Raw genomic sequence first — 18,609 nt, 5'->3', positions numbered from 1 at the left:
AATCTGTGGGGGGAGCCTCACTCTCTGTCTGACCCCGGGAGTGTGTGATGGGACGGTATGTAGCGGGATTCACTCTGTATCTAACCCAGGGAGTGTGTGATGGGACGGTGTAAATGCAGATTCAATCTGTGTCTGACCCCGGGAATGTGCGCTGGGACCGTGTGGAGGGAGATTCACACTGTGTCTCACCCGGGGAGTGTTTGATGGGAATGATTGGAGGGAGATTCACTCTGTGCCTAACCCAGGGATTGTGTGATGGGACGGTGTGGAGGGAGTTTCTCCCTGTGTCTCACCACGGAGTGTGTGATGGGACGGTTTCGAGGAAGATTCACTCTGTGTCTGACCCCGGAAGTGTCTGCTGGGACGGTGTGGAGGGAGATTCACTCCGTGTCAGACCTTGGGAGTGAGTGATGTGACGGTGTGGAGGAAGATTCACTCTGTTTCTCACCCCGTAGTGTGTGACGGGACGGTGTGGAGTGAGATTCACTCTGTGTCTGAACTCGGGAGTGTGTGATGGGACGGGGTAGAGGGAGATTCACTCTGTGTCTGACTACGGGAATATGTGATTGGACCGTGTGGAGTGAGTTTCACTCTGTCTGACCCTGGGAGTGTGTGATGGGACGGTGGGGAGGGAGATTCACTATGTGTCTGACCCCGGGAGTGGGTGATGGGACCGTGTGGAGTGTTAATCACTGTGTATCTGACACCGGGAGTGTGTGATGGGACGGTGTTGCGTGAAATTCAGTCTGTGTCTGACCTCGGGAGTGTGTGATGGGACGGTGTAGAGGGAGATTCACTCTGTCTCTGACCACGGGAATGTGAGATGGGACCGTGTGGAGGGAGATTCACTACGTGTTTGACCCCGGGAGTGTTTGATGGGAAGGTGTGATAGATAGATAGATAGATAGATAGATAGATAGATAGATAGATAGATAGATAGATAGATACTTTATTCATCCTCATGGGGAAATTCAACTTTTTTTCCAATGTCCCATACCCTTGTTGTAGCAAAACTAATTACATACAATACTTAACTCAGTAAAAAAAAATATGATATGCATCTAAATCACCGTCTCAAAAAGCATTAATAATAGCTTTTAAAAAGTTCTTAAGTCCTGGCGGTAGAATTGTAAAGCCTAATGGCATTGGGGAGTATTGACCTCTTCATCCTGTCTGAGGAGCATTGCATCGATAGTAAACTGTCACTGAAACTGCTTCTCTGTCTCTGGATGGTGCTATGTAGAGGATGTTCAGAGTTATCCATAATTGACCGTAGCCTACTCAGCGCACTTCGCTCAGCTACCGATGTTAAACTCTCCAGTACTTGGAGTGTGTGATGGGACGGTGTGAATGCAGTTTCACTCTGTGTCTGACCCCTGGAGTGTGTGATGGGACTGTGTTGACGGAGCTTCACTCTCTGTCTGAACCCTGGAGAATGTGATGGGCCTGTCTGGAGGTAGAATCACTCTGTATCTGATCCCGGGAGTTTGTGATGGGACGGTGTGGATGGAGATTCACTCTGTGTCTGACCCCGGGAGTGTGTGATGGGACAATGTGGAGGGAGTTTCACTCTGTGTCTGAACCCGGGAGTGTGTGATTGGACGGTGTGGAGGGAGAATCAGACTGTATCTGACCCCGGAGGAGTGTGATGGGACGGTCTGGAGGGATATTCACTCTCTATCTAACCCAGGGAGTGTGTGATGGGACGGTGTGGAGGGAGATTCACTCTGTGTCTGACCCCGGGAGTGTGTGATGGGACGGTGTGGATGGATATTCACTCTGTGTCTGACGCCGGGAGTGTGTGATGGAACGGTGTGGAGGGAGATTCACTCTGTGTCTGACCCCAGGAGTGTGTGCTGGGACGGAGTGGAGGGAGAATCACACTGTATCTGTCCCCGGGAGAGTGTGATGGGACGGTGTGGAGGGATATTCACTCTCTATCTAACCCAGGGAGTGTGTGATGGGACGGTGTGGAGGGAGATTCACTCTGTGTGTGACCCCGGGAGTGTGTGATGGGACGGTGTGGAGAGAGATTCACTCTGTGTGTGACCCCGGGAGTGTGTGATGGGACGGTGTGGAGGGAGATTCACTCAGTGACTGACCCAGGGAGTGTGTGATGGGACTGTGTGGAGAGAGAATCACTCTGTGTCTGAGCTCATGAGTGGGTGATGGGACGGTGTGGAGGGAGATTCACTCTGTGTCTGACCCAGGGAGTGTGTGATGGGACGGTGTGGAGAGAGAATCACTCTGTGTCTGAGCCCATGAGTGGGTGATGGGACTGAGTAGAGGGAGATTCAATCTGTCTCTGACCACGGGAATGTGAGATGGGACCGTGGGGAGGGAGATTCACTATGTGTCTGACCCCGGGAGTGGGTGATGGGACCGTGTGGAGTGTTAATCACTGTGTATCTGACACCGGGAGTGTGTGATGGGACGGTGTTGCGTGAAATTCAGTCTGTGTCTGACCTCGGGAGTGTGTGATGGGACGGTGTGTAGCGGGATTCACTCTGTATCTAACCCAGGGAGTGTGTGATGGGACGGTGTGGATGGAGATTCTCTCTGTGTCTGACCCCGGGAGTGTGTGATGGGACAGTGTGGAGGGAGTTTCACTCTGTGTCTGAACCCGGGAGTGTGTGATTGGACGGTGTGGAGGCAGAATCACTCTGTGTCTGACCCCGGGAATGTGTGATGGGACGGTGTGGAGGGAGATTCAGTCCGTGTCTGACCTCGGGAGTGTGTGATGGGACGGTTTAGAGGGAGATTCACTCTGGGTCTCAACCCGGGAGTGTGTAATGGGGTGGTGTGAATGCAGATTGTTTGTGATGGGACGGTGTGTAGGGAGCTTCACTCTGTGTCTGACCCCTGGAGCGTGTGATGGGCCGGTTTGGTGGTAGTTGCACTATGTGTCTGATCCCGGGAATGTGTGTTGGGACGGTGTGAAGGGAGATTCACTCTGTGTCTGACAGCGGGATTGTGTGATGGGACGGTGTGGAGGGAGATTCACTCTGTGTCTGACCCCTGGAGAGTGTGATATGACTGTGTGGAGGGAGATTCACTCTGTGTCTGATCACGGGAATGTGCGATGTAACCGTGTGGAGGGAGATTCACTCTGTGTCTGACCCCTGGAGTGTGTGATGGGCCGGTTTGGAAGAAGATGCACTCTGTGTCTGACCCCGGGAGTGTGGTGTTGGGACGGTGTGTAGCGAGATTCACGCTGTGGCTGACCCCGGGAGTGTGTGTTGGGACAGTGTGAAGAGAGATTCACTCTGTGTCTGACCCTGGGAATGTGTGATGGGACGGTGTGAATGCACATTCACTCTGTGTTGGACCCCTGGAGAGTGTGATATGACTGTGTGGAGGGAGATTCACTCTGTGTCTGACCCTGGGAATGTGTGATGGGCCGGTTTGGAAGAAGATGCACTCTGTGTCTGACCCCGGGAGTATGTGATGGGACGGTGTGGAGGGAGATTCACTCCGTGTCTGACCCCGGGAGTATGTGATGGGACTGTGTGGAGAGAGATTCACTCTGTGTCTGACCCCGGGAGTATGTGATGGGACTGTGTGGAGAGAGATTCACTCTGTGTCTGACCCCGGGATTGTGTGATGTGATCGAGTGGAGTCTGCTTCTCTCTGGTTTGCATATATCCACTGTCGATCTGACACGTCTTTTTTCTCTTTTGAATTTACTTCAAGTGGCTTGGAATCAGAGTTAAAACATTGTTGCTTCGCCACATCGGTTGCTCTGGATAATAGGACCAAAGAACAGTGACTCTCTCTCTGCCCCGTCCATTACCCCCACCGGTAGTCAGACACAGAATGCGGATCCTTTCACCCCGGCCCTTATCACCATCCAGGCGTCAGTTGTAAAGTGAATATCCCTTCGAACTGACCGATCACACAAAATCGCTGGGTTAGAGACAAAGTGAATTCTCCTCTGCACTGTCGCATCAAATAAGCCTGTTGTCAGACATACGGAGAAGGTTCGAGAACACTCTCCCACAACACACTCCCGGGATCAGGATTGGAGGGTTGCGAATGTTGTTCGTTTATTTAAAAAAGGGAGTAGAGATAGCCCAGAATATTAAAGAGCAATGCGTCTTATCTAAGTGTTTGGTACATTGATGGAGAAGATCCTGACAGGCAGGATTTTTGTACATTTGGAGAGGTATGACATGACTATGAATAGTCAGCATGACTTTGTGAAAGGCATGTCGTGCCTTACGAGCCTGATTGTATTTATTGAGGACGAGACTAATCACATTGATGAAGGAAGATCAGTAGATGTAGTGTATATGGTTTTCAGCAAGGCATTTGATAAAGTACCGCATACAAGGCGTATTGAGAAAGTAAGGAGCAATGGGATCCAATTGTACAGTACTTTGTGGATCCAGAACTGACTTGCCCACAGAAGGCAAAGGGTGGTTGTAGTCGGGTCATATTCTGCACGGGGGCCTGTGACGAGTGGGGTGCCTCAGGGATCTGTTGTGAGACCCTTACTGTTTGTGATTTTTTTTAAATGACCTGGATGAGGAAGTGGACGGATGTGTAAGTAAGTTTGCTGATGACACAAAGGTTGGAGGTGTTGTGGATACTCTGGAGTGCTGTCAGAGGTTACAGCGGGACGTCGATAGGATGCAAAACCGATCTCAAAAGTGGCAAATGGAGTTCAACCCAGATAAGTGTGAGGTGGTTCATTTTGATATGTCAAATATGATGGCAGAATATAGTATCAATGTTAAGGCTCTTGGCAGCGTGGAGGATCAGAGGGATGTGTTAAGAAGGCTTACGGTGTATTGGCCGTCATCAACCGGGCAACTGATTTTCGGAGCCGAGCGGAAATGTTGCAGTTATATATGACCTCGGTCAGAACCCACTTGGAGTAGAGTTTATTTCTGGTCGCCTCACTACAGGAAGGATCTGGAAGCCATAGTACGGTTGTACTGGATATTTACAAGGATGTTGCCTGGACCGGGGAACAAGGCTTATGACAATAGTTTGAGTGAACTCGGCCTTTTCTCCTTGGAGCGACGTAGGATGAGAGGTGAACTAATAGAGGTGCATAAGATAATGAGAAGCATTGATCGTGTGGATAGTCAGAGGATTTTTGCAGGACTGAAATGGTTGCCACAAGTTTAAGTTTCTTGGGAGTAGGTACAGAGGAAATGTCAGGGGTAAATGTATTTCGCAGAGAGTGGTGAGTGAGTGGAAAATTCTGCCGGCAACTATGGTGGAGATGGATACAAAAGGGTCTTTTAGGAGACATCTGGATAGGTACGTGGAGGTTAGAAAAGTAGAGGGCTATGTGTAAGCCTAGTAATATCTTAGGTAGGGCCACGTACGACACAATTTTTGGCCGAACGGCCTGTATTGTGCTGTAGGTTTCCCATGTTTCTATGTTTCCCACCCGTAAAGCCTGAACTAGACGAGTTCTCCTGTCTGTTCTGACTGTGCTCTGCGGTGACATTTTCTCAGTCCTGCAATGTTACCCCTCCTTCTGTTATTCCTTCACCCTTCTCACGTCTAAAAATTCCTGCCTTTTTCTGAGGTCTGAACAACATCTGTCTCCATATCGACTCCGCTATCTGCTCCCGAACTCTGAATCCCATCCCCCTGCAACTCAAGTGCAACATCTCTCAGACACGGTACTGACAAACCTTTCCGCTAGGACATCAGTTCCCCTCCAGCTTTCCATCTCTTCCATCTCTTACATACATATTCCACACTCCTTGGAAAACAATATAGTGATTTCACAATTTTGGAGCCCTCACATCTGCACAAGCAGTTGAGCCACGTGCATAACTGTCTGGCCTTCCTCTGTCTGGGCACACTGGGACGGGTAGTGGTCCTGTCCTTTAATTTAATAGCTAAATCCCTGACCTCACTTTGCAAAACCACCTTCCCATACATACCGATTTCATTGCGACATATATGCTGCTCTCTCGCCCCATTAAGGATCATTGAGACGGAATGGTGTGCTGAGAAAAGAGGAAGGAAGGGGAGGAGAGTGGAGGCCACAGAAACGGTGTCCAGATTCAGCCGTTAGAGCAGAACTTGTGACACACCATTTTCTTGCTCCCTATCTCTGATTGGAATCTGTTTAAACGCCGAAATCCACTGACCCATGACTAGGAGTCGAAGACAGATGATAATGCTTCCATACAATCCCATCGCACACTCCTGGAAACAAACACTGAGCATCGCTCCCACCGCAACGATCCATCACACACTGCCAGGAACAGACACAGAGTGAATCTCCCTCCACACTGCTCCCATAATACACGTTCGGTGTCAGACACAGACAGAAACCCCCTCCACACCTTTCCATCACACAGTCCCGGGGTCAGACACAGACAGAAACTCACCCTACACCGACCCATCACTCTCCCGGTGTCAGAAATGTGAACAACCCCCTCACCATCGCAGTACAGTCTACTGGAGTCAGAAAATGTACGCAGCTCCCTCTCTCCCCCGGTCTCCCCACTCACCAATATCCAGCACTTCGGCGTTCCAGCAGACTCGAACTGTGTGTGTCTCTCGCAGATGCTCTGTGTGTATCTGTGTGACCGGATGGCGTGCTGCCAGAAGAGGAAGGAAGGGGAGGAGAGAGGAGGCCAGTGAAAGGATGGTTGGGCTGCAGCCACTGATGGTGGAACCACGTGACCGGTCTGTGCATGTAGAGCTGTAGAGAGGCTCAGAAACTGGTGACAGATATCCGGTGGGAGGGGGGAGGTGTAGCACCAGACGCTTTCTCTCTCTCATAGTCACTACAATTGCCTGTGAGCACAGAGAGGGGAGGGGGGCGACGGGGATTGTGAGGGCTTTAGAGGATAGAGCGTGTCACGGAGAGTGGGTGGGCAGTAAAGAAGGGAGAGGATGATGGAGAATGAGAACTGAGTGTGTGACTAACGGTGACGCGGGAGCTTGCAAGGGATGGAGCTGTGACGGAGACGGAGATTGTGTAGGAGAGGGACTGTTTGATGGAGGCCCCTGCCCTGAGCTGGTCAACCTTCTGTACAATACTTCCTGCATTGAAACGGACGCTGCTCAGACATGAGACCCAGCAGACTCAACATTCTGCCTCCCAACTTTGTCTGAGGTCTGTTCCAACAACCACTCCACTATCTGTTCAGCCGATCAGCCCTTCATCCCCCTGCAACTCTCGTTTGAACTCCAGCACTCCCCCTTGCTAATGGCAAAACTTCCCGCTGGGTTATAAGTTCCACTTCACATTCAGGTGTCAATTGAGAGTTGCTGTTTGGAGAGGAAATGAAGGAACTGAGCATCGTGGGGGCGGTGTGGCGCAGCCTCCAGACAGGAGTGTGTGGTGCCCCCTAGTGTTCGCTCGGCAGAAAACAAACTCTGTTCTGGTCAATTGTAGATTGCAGTGGGGTAAATGTGTAACCCCCTGTTTCGGCGGGCTGTGTTAGACTAGCGGAAGACAGTCACGGTCCTCTCCCGCCCCCATGGCGAACAGATGAAGTCTCGCTTGTGTGGATGCTGCGTGATATCTTCCCCTTGTAGAACTCAGTAGCACGAAAGATCAGGCGGTTCACCATTTGCGATTAAAGAGATGCACGTCATAGTTCTAAACAAAAAGCAAAAGGGCCCATTTTAACGAAACAGGCTGTTGTGCAAGTTGGAGCTCACGGTTCTACGTCCTGGAATTCCACATCGATTTCACCGATCGTCGTCAACTCCCGCACCCGCACTCCAAGTCCACTCCGTCCAGCAGTCTCCTAGCTGACTCCTCTCATGTCTTCTCTCTTCAGCTCTCGCCCAAAAGGCAGCGAATATCTCCTCTCAGACACACGAGAAAGAAACACCAAGTCTCTCATTGGATGGCGCACATTCCAAAGACCCCGTTTCTTTGGAAACTAGTACATTAGCAATGAAACCGTTACATTCGTGAGGAAATATGAGTGTGTGTGTGTGTGTGTGTGTGTGTGTGTGTGTGTGTGTGTGTGTGTGTGTGTGTGTGTGCGTGTGTGTGTGTGTGTGTGTGTGTGTGTGTGTGTGTGTGTGTGCGTGTGAGTCTGTGTGTTTGTGTGTGAGAGAGAGAGAGAGAGAAAGACTCGGACCCGTCCGAACATACACTCCCAGAATCAGGCATAAGTGCAGCTCCCTCCACACGTCCCAGCACACACCCTTGATCAGACACAGAGTGAAGCTCCCTACACACCATTCCATCACATTCTCCACAGGGTCAGAAACAGAGAGAAGCTCTCGCGTAGATTCCGATCACACACTCCCGGGGTCAGACACAGTGTGAACCTCCCTCCAAGGCGTCCCATCACACACTCCGGAGGTCAGAAACAGAGCGAATCTCCCCCTTTACTCTCGTTCCCATTCTCACCAATCGCCAGTACTTCACACAACTGGCGGTTTGTCTGTCTGAAAGTTAATAAGTGTGTGTGAGATCAGATGTAGAACGGAGAAAGGAGGGGGAGGAGAGGGAGGGCTGTGAAGGGGAGCTCAATTTGCAGTGGCTGGGAGGAAGTGGTGTGAAGCCACACGAACGGACTGTGTTCACAGAGACTTAGAGAAGCTGAGAACAGAGAAATAGATATCCGGTCGAACTCAGAAGATGTGCAGGGAGCTACACCACGTGTCTGACCCATATCTAAAAGGAGTCACAAAACAGAAACATGTACAGAGTTAACCCGAAACGTTGACAGATATGTAGAGTCTTTACAGCTTTCCAGTTATGGGAAGTTTCAGAGTATTAACGTGTAGTTTGAAGTCTGACGTAAAAATATGAACGAATATATCCTTTCGCCATAATTGCATTTATGGACATAAAATTTGCCTGAATTTTCAAAATAATTATGATAAAGAAATGATCCTTATGAGCTCCTCTTAGGAGTAGTACCTTCTGTCCGACAGTATTTACACCTCTTTGTTATTTATATATTTAAAGTTATTTGTTGCTGTTTATGTGCGATTCCCTGGATTTGTTAGCATATATTTAGTGTTTCTGTTTTTGTCTGTTTAAAAAAAAAATAGTTTAAAATAAACATGTGTCTGAACCCGGGAGTGTGTGATGGGACGGTTTGGAGGGAGATTCACTCTGTGTCTGATCCCGGGAGTGTGTGATGGGACGGTGTGGAGGGAGATTCACTTTGTGTCTGACCCCGGGAGTGTGTGATGGGATGGTGTGCAGAGAGATTCACTCTGTGTCTGACCCCGGGAGTGTGTGATGGGAAGGTGTGGATGGAGATTCACTCTGAGTCTGATCCCGGGAGTGTGTGATGGGACGGTGTGGATGGAGATTCACTCTGTGTCTGATCCCGGGAGTGTGTGATGGGACGGTGTGGATGGAGATTCACTCTGAGTCTGAACCCGGGAGTGTGTGATGGGATGATGTGGTGGGAGATTCACTCTGTGTCTGACCCCGGGAGTGTGTGATGGGATGGTGTGGAGGGAGATTCACTCTGTGTCTGACCCCGGGAGTGTGTGATGGGAAGGTGTGGATGGAGATTCACTCTGAGTCTGATCCCGGGAGTGTGTGATGGGACGGTGTGGATGGAGATTCACTCTGTGTCTGATCCCGGGAGTGTGTGATGGGACGGTGTGGATGGAGATTCACTCTGAGTCTGATCCCGGGAGTGTGTGATGGGATGATGTGGTGGGAGATTCACTCTGTGTCTGACCCCGGGAGTGTGTGATGGGACGGTGCGGAGGGAGATTCACTCTGTGTCTGACCCCGGGAGTGTGAGATGGGACGGTGCGGAGGGAGATTCACTCTGTGTCTGACCCTGGGAGTGTGTGACGGGACGGTGGGGAGGGAGATTCACTCTGTGTCTGACCCCGGGAGAGTGTAATGGGACGGTGTGGAGGGAGATTCACTCTGTGTCTGACCACGGGAGTGTGTGATGGGACGGTGTGGAGGGAGATTCCCTCTGTGTCTGACCCCGGGAGTGTGTGATGGGACGGTGTGGAGGGAGATTCACTCTGTGTCTGACCACGGGAGTGTGTGATGGGACGGTGTGGAGGGAGATTCACTCTGTGTTCTGACGCCGGGAGTGTGTGATGGGACGGTGTGGAGGGAGATTCCCTCTGTGTCTGACCCCGGGAGTGTGTGATGGGACGGTGTGGAGGGAGATTCACTCTGTGTCTGACCACGGGAGTGTGTGATGGGACGGTGTGGAGGGAGATTAACTCTGTGTCTGACCCCGGGAGTGTGTGATGGGACGGTGTGGAGGGAGAGTCACTCTGTGTCTGACCCCGGGAGTGTGTGATGGGACGGTGTGGAGGGAGATTCACTCTGTGTCTGACCCCGGGAGTGTGTGATGGGGCGGTGTGGAGGGAGATTCACTCTGTGTCTGACCCTGGGAGTGTGTGATGGGACGGTGTGGAGGGAGATTCACTCTGTGTCTGACCCCGGGAGTGTGTGATGGGACGGTGTGGAGGGAGATTCACTCTGTTCCTGACCCCGGGAGTGTGTGATGGGACGGTGTGGAGGGAGATTCACTCTGTTCCTGACCCCGGGAGTGTGTGATGGGACGGTGTGGAGGGAGATTCACTCTGTTCCTGACCCCGGGAGTGTGTGATGGGACGGTGTGGAGGGAGATTCACTCTGTGTCTGACCCCGGGAGTGTGTGATGTGACGGTGTGGAGGGAGATTCACTCTGTGTCTGACCCCGAAAGTGTGTGATGGAACGGTGTGGAGGCAGATTCACTCTGTTCCTGACCCCGGGAGTGTGTGATGGGACGGTGTGGAGGGAGATTCACTCTGTTCCTGACCCCGGGAGTGTGTCATGGGACGGTGTGGAGGGAGATTCACTCTGTGTCTGACCCCGGGAGTGTGTGATGGGACGGTGCGGAGGGAGATTCACTCTGTGTCTGACCCCGGGAGTGTGTGATGGGACGGTATGGAGGGAGATTCACTCTGTGTGTGACCCTGGGAGTGTGTGATGGGACGGTTTGGAGGGAGATTCACTCTGTGTCTGACCCCGGGAGTGTGTGATGGGACGGTGTGGAGGGAGATTCACTCTGTGTCTGACCCTGGGAGTGTGTGATGGGACGGTGTGGAGGGAGATTCACTCTGTGTCTGATAACGGGAGTGTGTGATGGGACGGTGTGGAGGGAGATTCACTCTGTGTCTGATAACGGGAGTGTGTGATGGGACGGTGTGGAGGGAGATTCACTCTGTGTCTGACCGAGGGAGTGTGTGATGGGACGGTGTGGAGGGAGATTCACTCTGTGTCTGATAACGGGAGTGTGTGATGGGACGGTGTGGAGGGAGATTCACTCAGTGTCTGACCCCGGGAGTGTGTGATGGGACGGTATGGAGGGAGATTCACTCTGTGTGTGAACCCGGGAGTGTGTGATGGGACGGTGTGGAGGGAGATTCACTCTGTGTCTGAACCCGGGAGTGTGTAATGGGACGGTGCGGAGGGAGATTCACTCTGTGTCTGACCCCGGGAGTGTGTGATGGGACGGTATGGAGGGAGATTCACTCTGTGTGTGACCCTGGGAGTGTGTGATGGGACGGTGTAGAGGGAGATTAACTCTGTGTCTGACCCCGGGAGTGTGGGATGGGACGGTGTGTAGAGAGATTCACTCTGTGTGTGACCCCGGGAATGTGTGATGGGACGGTGTGGAGGGAGATTCACTCTGTGTCTGACCCAGGGAGTGTGTGATGGGACGGTGTGGAGAGCTCATGAGTGGGTGATGGGACGGTGTAGAGGGAGATTCAATCTGTCTCTGACCACGGGAAAGTGAGATGGGACCGTGTGGAGGGTGATTCACTACGTGTCTGACTCCGGGAGTGTTTGATGGGAATGTGCGGAGGGAGAATTACTCTGTGCCTCAACCCGGGAGTGTGTGATGAGACTCTGTGGAGGGAGGCTCGCTCTCTGTCTGACCCCGGGAGTGTGAGTTGGGACGGTGTGTAGGGGGATTCACTCTGTATCTAACCCAGGGGGTGTGTGATGGGATGGTGTGGACGGAGATTCACTTTGTGTCTGATCCCGGGAGAGTGTGATGAAACGGTGTGGAGGGAGGATAACATATGTTTCTGAACCCGGGAGTCTGTGATGGGACGGTGGGGAGGAAGATTCACTCTGTGTCTGACCCCGGGAGTCTGTGATGGGACGGTGGGAAGGGAGATTCACTCTGTGTCTGACCACGGGAGTGGGTGATGGGACGGTGTGGAGGGAGATTCACTCTGTGTCTGAGCTCGGCAGTGGGTGATGGGACGGTGTAGAGGGAGATTCAATCTGTCTCTGACCACAGGAATGTGAGATGCGACCGTGTGGAGGGAGATTCACTACGTGTCTGACGCCGGGAATGTTTGATGGGAATGTATGGAGGGAGATTCACTCTGTGCTTCAACCAGGGAATTTGTGATGGGACTGTGTGATTGCAGATTAACTCTGTGTCTGATCCCTGGAGTGCGTGATGGGACGGTGTGTAGGGGGATTCACTCTGTATCTAACCCAGGGGGTGTGTGATGGGAAGGTGTGGAGGGAGATTCACTTTGTGTCTGACCCCGGGAGAGTGTGATGAAACGGTGTGGAGGGAGGATAACATATGTTTCTGAACCCGGGAGTCTCTGATGGGACGGTTGGGAGGGAGATTCACTCTGTGTCTGACCCCGGGAGTGGGTGATTGGACGGTGTGGAGGGAGACTCACTCTGTGTCGATCCCCGGTGTGTGTGATTGGAAGGTGTGGAGTGAGATTCACTCTGTGTCTGAGTTCGGGAGTGGGTGATGGGACGGTGTAGAGGGAGATTCAATCTGTCTCTGACCACGGGAATGTGAGATGGGACCGTGTGGAGGGAGATTCACTACGTGTCTGACGCCGGGAGTGATTGATGGGAATGTGTGTAGGGAGATTCACTCTGTGCCTCAACCCGGGAATTTGTGATGGGACTGTGTGACTGCAGATTAACTCTGAGTCTGATCCCTGGAGTGTGTGGTGGGACGGTGTGGATGGAGCCTCACTCTCTGTCTGACCCCGGGGGTGTGTGATGGGACGTTGTGTAGGGAGAATCACTCTGTTTCTAACCCCGGGAGTTTGTGATGGGAAAGTGTGGAGGGAGATTCACTCTGTATAAAACACCGGGTGCGTGTGATGGAACGTTGTGAATGCAGATTCACTCTGTGTCTGACCCCGGGAGTGTGTACTGGGACGGTGTGGAGTGATATTCACTCTCTATCTAACCCACGGAGTGTGTGATCGGACGGTGTGTAGGGAGATTCACTCCGTGTCTGACACCGGGACTGTGTGATGGGACGGTGTGGAGGGATATTCACTCTCTATTTAACCCAGGGAGTGTGTGATGGGACGGTGTGGAGGGAGATTCACTCTGTGTCTGACCTCGGGAGTGTGTGATGGGACGGTGTGGAGGGAGAATCACACTGTATCTGTCCCCGGGAGAGTGTGATGGGACGGTGTGGAGAGAGATTCACTCTGTGTGTGACCCCGGGAGTGTATGATGGGACGGTGTGGAGGGAGATTCACTCTGTGTCTGACACAGGGAGTGTGTGATGGGTCGGTGTGGAGAGAGAATCACTCTGTGTCTGAGCTCATGAGTGGGTGATGGGACGGTTTGGAGGGAGATTCACTCTGTGTCTGAGCTCGGGAGTGGCTGATTGGACGGTGTAGAGGGAGATTCAATCTGTCTCTGACCACGGGAATGTGAGATGGGACCGTGTGAAGGGTGATTCACTACGTGTCTGACTCCGGGAGTTTTTGATGGGAATGTTTGGAGGGAGATTAACTCTGTGCCTCAACCCGGGAGTGTGTGATGAGAAACTGTGGAGGGAGCCTCACTCACTGTCTGACCCCGGGAGTGTGTGATGGGACGGTGTGTAGCGGGATTCACTCTGTATCTAACCCAGGGAGTGTGTGATGGGATGGTGTGGTGGGAGAATCACTTTGTGTCTGACTCCGGGAGAGTGGATGAAACGGTGTGGAGGCAGGATAACATATGTTTCTGACCCCGGGAGTCTGTGATGGGACGGTGGGAAGGGAGATTCACTCTGTGTCTGACCCCGGGAGTGGGTGATGGGACGGTGTGGAGGGAGATTCACTCTGTGTCTGAGCTCGGCAGTGGGTGATGGGACGGTGTAGAGGGAGATTCAATCTGTCTCTGACCACAGGAATGTGAGATGCGACCATGTGGAGGGATATTCACTACGTGTCTGACGCCGGGAATGTTTGATGGGAATGTATGGAGGGAGATTCACTCTGTGCTTCAACCCGGGAATTTGTGATGGGACTGTGTGATTGCAGATTAACTCTGTGTCTGATCCCAGGAGTGCGTGATGGGACGGTGTGGAGAGAGATTCACTCTGTGTGTGACCCCGGGAGTGTGTGATGGGACGTTGTGGAGGGAGATTCACTCTGTGTCTGACCCAGGGAGTGTGTGATGGGACGGTGAGGAGAGAGAATCACTCTGTGTCTGAGCTCATGAGTGAGTGATGGGACGGTGTAGAGGGAGATTCAATCTGTCTCTGACCACGGGAATGTGAGAGGGGACCGTGTGGAGGGTGTTTCACTACGTGTCTGACTCCGGGAGTGTTTGATGGGAATGTGCGGAGGGAGATTAACTCTGTGCCTCAACCCGGGAGTGTGTGATGAGACTTTGAGGTGGGAGTCTCACTCTCTGTCTGACCCCGGGAGTGTGTGATGGGACGGTGTGTAGGGAGATTCACTCTGTATCTAACCCAGGGTGTGTGTGATGGGATGGTGTGGAGGGAGAATCACTTTGTGTCGGACCCCGGGAGTGTGTGATGAAACGGTGTGGAGGGAGGATAACATATGTTTCTGACCCCGGGAGTCTGTGATGGGACGGTGGGGAGGGAGATTCACTCTGTGTCTGACCCCGGAAATGGGTGATGGGACGGTGTTGAAGGACACTCACTCTGTGTCGATCCCCGGGTGTGTGTGATGGGACGGTGTGGAGGGAGATTCAATCTGTCTCTGACCACGGGAATGTGAGATGGGACCGTGTGGAGGGAGATTCACTATGTTTCTGACGCCGGGAGTGTTTGATGGGAATGTGTGGAGGGAGATTCAATCTGTGTCTGACCCAGGGAGTGTGTGATGGGACGGTGAGTAGAGAGAATCACTCTGTGTCTGAGCTCATGGGTGGGTGATGGGACGGTGTAGAGGGAGATTCAATCTGTCTCTGACCACGGGAATGTGTGGTGGGACCGTGTGAAGGGTGATTCACTACGTGTCTGACTCCGGGAGTGTTTGATGGGAATGTGTGGAGGGAGATTCAATCTGTGCCTCAACCCGGCAATTTGTGATGGGACTGTGTGATTGCAGATTACCTCTGTCTCTGATCCCTGGAGTGTGTGGTGGGACGGTGTGGAGGGATATTCACTCTCTATCTAACCCAGGGAGTGTGTGATGGGACGGTGTGTAGGGAGAATCACTCTGTGTCTGACCCCGGGAGTGTGTGATGGGACGGTGTGGAGGGATATTCAATCTCTATCTAACCCAGGGAGTGTGTGATGGGACGGTGTGGAGGGAGATTCACTCTGTGTCTGACACCGGGAGTTTGTGATGGGACGGTGTGGAGGGATATTTACTCTCTATCTAACCCAGGGGGTTTGTGATAGGACGGTGTGGAGGGAGAATCAGACTTTATCTGACCCCGGATGAGTGCGATGGGACGGTGTAGAGGGATATTCACTCTCTATCTATCCCAGGGAGTGTGTGATTTAGACGGTGTGGAGGGAGATTCAATCTGTGTCTGACCCCGGGAGTGTGTGATGGGACGGTGTGGATGGAGATTCACTCTGTGTCTGACCCCGGGAGTGTGTGATGGGACGGTGTGGAGGGAGATTCACTCTGTGTCTGACCCAGGGAGTGTGCGATGGGACGGTGAGGAGAGAGAATCACTCTGTGTCTGAGCTCATGAGTGGGTGATGGGACGGTGTGGAGGGAGATTCACTCTGTGTCTGACCCAGGGAGTGTGTGATGGGACGGTGTGGAGGGAGATTCACTCTGTGTCTGACCCAGGGAGTGTGTGATGGGACGGTGAGTAGAGAGAATCACTCTGTGTCTGAGCTCATGGGTGGGTGATGGGACGGAGTAGAGGGAGATTCAATCTGTCTCTGACCACGGGAATGTGTGGTGGGACCGTGTGAAGGGTGATTCACTACGTGTCTGACTCCGGGAGTGTTTGATGGGAATGTGTGGAGGGAGATTAACTCTGTGCCTCAACCCGGGAGTGTGTGATGAGAATCTGTGGAGGGAGCCTCACTCTCTGTCTGACCCCGGGAGTGTGTGATGGGACGGTGTGTAGCGGGATTCACTCTGTATCTAACCCAGGGAATGTGTGATGGGATGGTGTGGAGGGAGAATCACTTTGTGTCTGACCCCGGCAGAGTGTGATGAAACGGTGTGGAGGGAGGATAACATATGTTTCTGACCCCGGTAGTCGGTGATGGGACGGTGGGAAGGGAGATTCACTCTGTGTCTGACCCCGGGAGTCTGTGATGGGACGGTGGGGAGGGAGATTCACTCTGTGTCTGACCCCGGAAGTGGGTGATGGGACGGTGTGGAGGGACACTCACTCTGTGTCGATGCCCGGGTGTGTGTGATGGGATGGTGTGGAGGGAGATTCACTCTGTGTCTGAGCTCGGGAGTGGCTGATTGGACGGTGTAGAGGGAGATTCAATCTGTCTCTGACCACGGGAATGTGAGATGGGACCGTGTGGAGGGAGATTCACTATGTTTCTGACGCCGGGAGTGTTTGATGGGAATGTGTTGAGGGAGATTCACTCTGTGCCTCAACCCGGGAATTTGTGATGGGACTGTGTGATTGCAGATTCACTCTGTGTCTGCCCCCGGGATTATGTGATGGGACGGTGTGGAGGGATATTCACTCTCTATCTAACCCAGGGAGTGTGTGATGGGACGGTGTGGAGGGAGATTCACTCTGTGTCTGACACCGGCAGAGTGTGATGGGACGGTGTGGAGGGATATTTACTCTCTATCTAACCCAGGGAGTGTGTGATGGGACGGTGTGGAGGGAGATTCACTCTGTGTCTGACCACGGCAATGTGAGATTGGACGGTGTGGAGGGAGATTCATTCTGTGTCTCAACCCGGGAGTGTGTGATGGGACGGTGTGAATGCAGATCCACTCTTTGTCTGACCGCTGGACTGTGTGATGGAACGGTGTGGAGGGATCTTCACTCTGTGTCTGACCCCAGGAGTGTGTGATGGGCCGGTTTGCTGGTAGATTCACTCTGTGTCTGATCCCGGGAGTGAGTGATGGGACGGTGTGGAGGGAGATTCACTCTGGTTCTGACCCCGGGAATGTGTGATGGGACGGTGTGAATGCCGATTCACTCTGTGTCTGACTTCGGGAGAGTGTGATGTGACTGTGTGGAGGGAGATTCATTCTGTGTCTGACCCCTGGAGTGTGTGATGGAACGGTGTGGAGTGATCTTCACTCTCTGTCTGACCCCTGGAGTGTGTGATGGGCCGGTGTGCAGGAAGATGCACTCTGTGTCTGACCCCGGGAGTCTTTGTTGGGACGGTGTGGAGGGAGATTCACACTGTGTCTGACCTCGGGAATGTGTGATTGGACGTTTGGAGGGAGATTCACTCTGTATCTGACCCCGGGATTGTGTGATGTGATCGATTGGAGTGTGCTTCTCTCTGGTGTGGATATATCCACTGTCGATCTGACACGTTTTTTTTTTCTCTTTTGAATTTTCTTCAAGTGGCTTGTAATCAGAGTTAGAACATTTTTGCTTCGCCTTATCGGCTGCTCTGGAAAATAGGACCAAAGAACAGTGACTCTCTCTCTGCCCCGTCCATTACCCCCACCGGTAGTCAGACACAGAATGCGGATCCTTTCACCCCGGCCCATATCACCATCCAGGCGTCAGTTGTAAAGTGAATATCCCTTCGAACTGACCGATCACACTGAATCGCTGGGTTAGAGACAGAGTGAATCCTCCTCTGCACTGTCGCATCAAATAAGCCTGTTGTCAGACATACGGAGAAGGTTCCAGAACACTCTCCGACAACGCACTCCCTTGATCAGGATTGGATGGTTGCGAATGCTGTTCATTTATTTAAGAAAGTGAGTAGAGATAGCCCAGAATATTAAAGACCAATGCGTCTTATCTAAGTGTTTGGTACATTGATTGAGAAGATCCTGACAGGCAGGATTTTTGTACATTTGGAGAGGTATGACATGACTAGGAATAGTCAGCATGACTTTGTGAAAGGCATGTCGTGCCTTACGAGCCTGATTGTATTTATTGAGGACGAGACTAATCACATTGATGAAGGAAGATCAGTAGATGTAGTGTATATGGTTTTCAGAAAGGCATTTGATAAAGTTCCGCATACAAGGCGTATTGAGAACGTAAGGAGCCATGGGATCCAATTGTACAGTACTTTGTGGTTCCAGAACTGGCTTGCCCACAGAAGGCAAAGAGTGGTTGTAGTCGGGTCATATTCTGCACGGGGGCCTGTGACGAGTGGGGTGTCTCGGGGATCTGTTCTGAGACCCTTATTGTTTGTGGTTTTTATAAATGACCTGGATGAGGAAGTGGACGGATGTGTTAGTAAGTTTCCTGATGACACAAAGGTTGGAGGTGTTGTGGATACTGTGGAGTGCTGTCA

Source organism: Hemitrygon akajei, unplaced genomic scaffold, assembly GCF_048418815.1.
Source record: "Hemitrygon akajei unplaced genomic scaffold, sHemAka1.3 Scf000042, whole genome shotgun sequence".
NCBI classification, from domain to species: Eukaryota; Metazoa; Chordata; class Chondrichthyes; order Myliobatiformes; family Dasyatidae; genus Hemitrygon; species Hemitrygon akajei.
The sequence above is the reverse complement of the archived record's forward strand: the minus strand, read 5'-3'. Positions refer to the sequence as shown.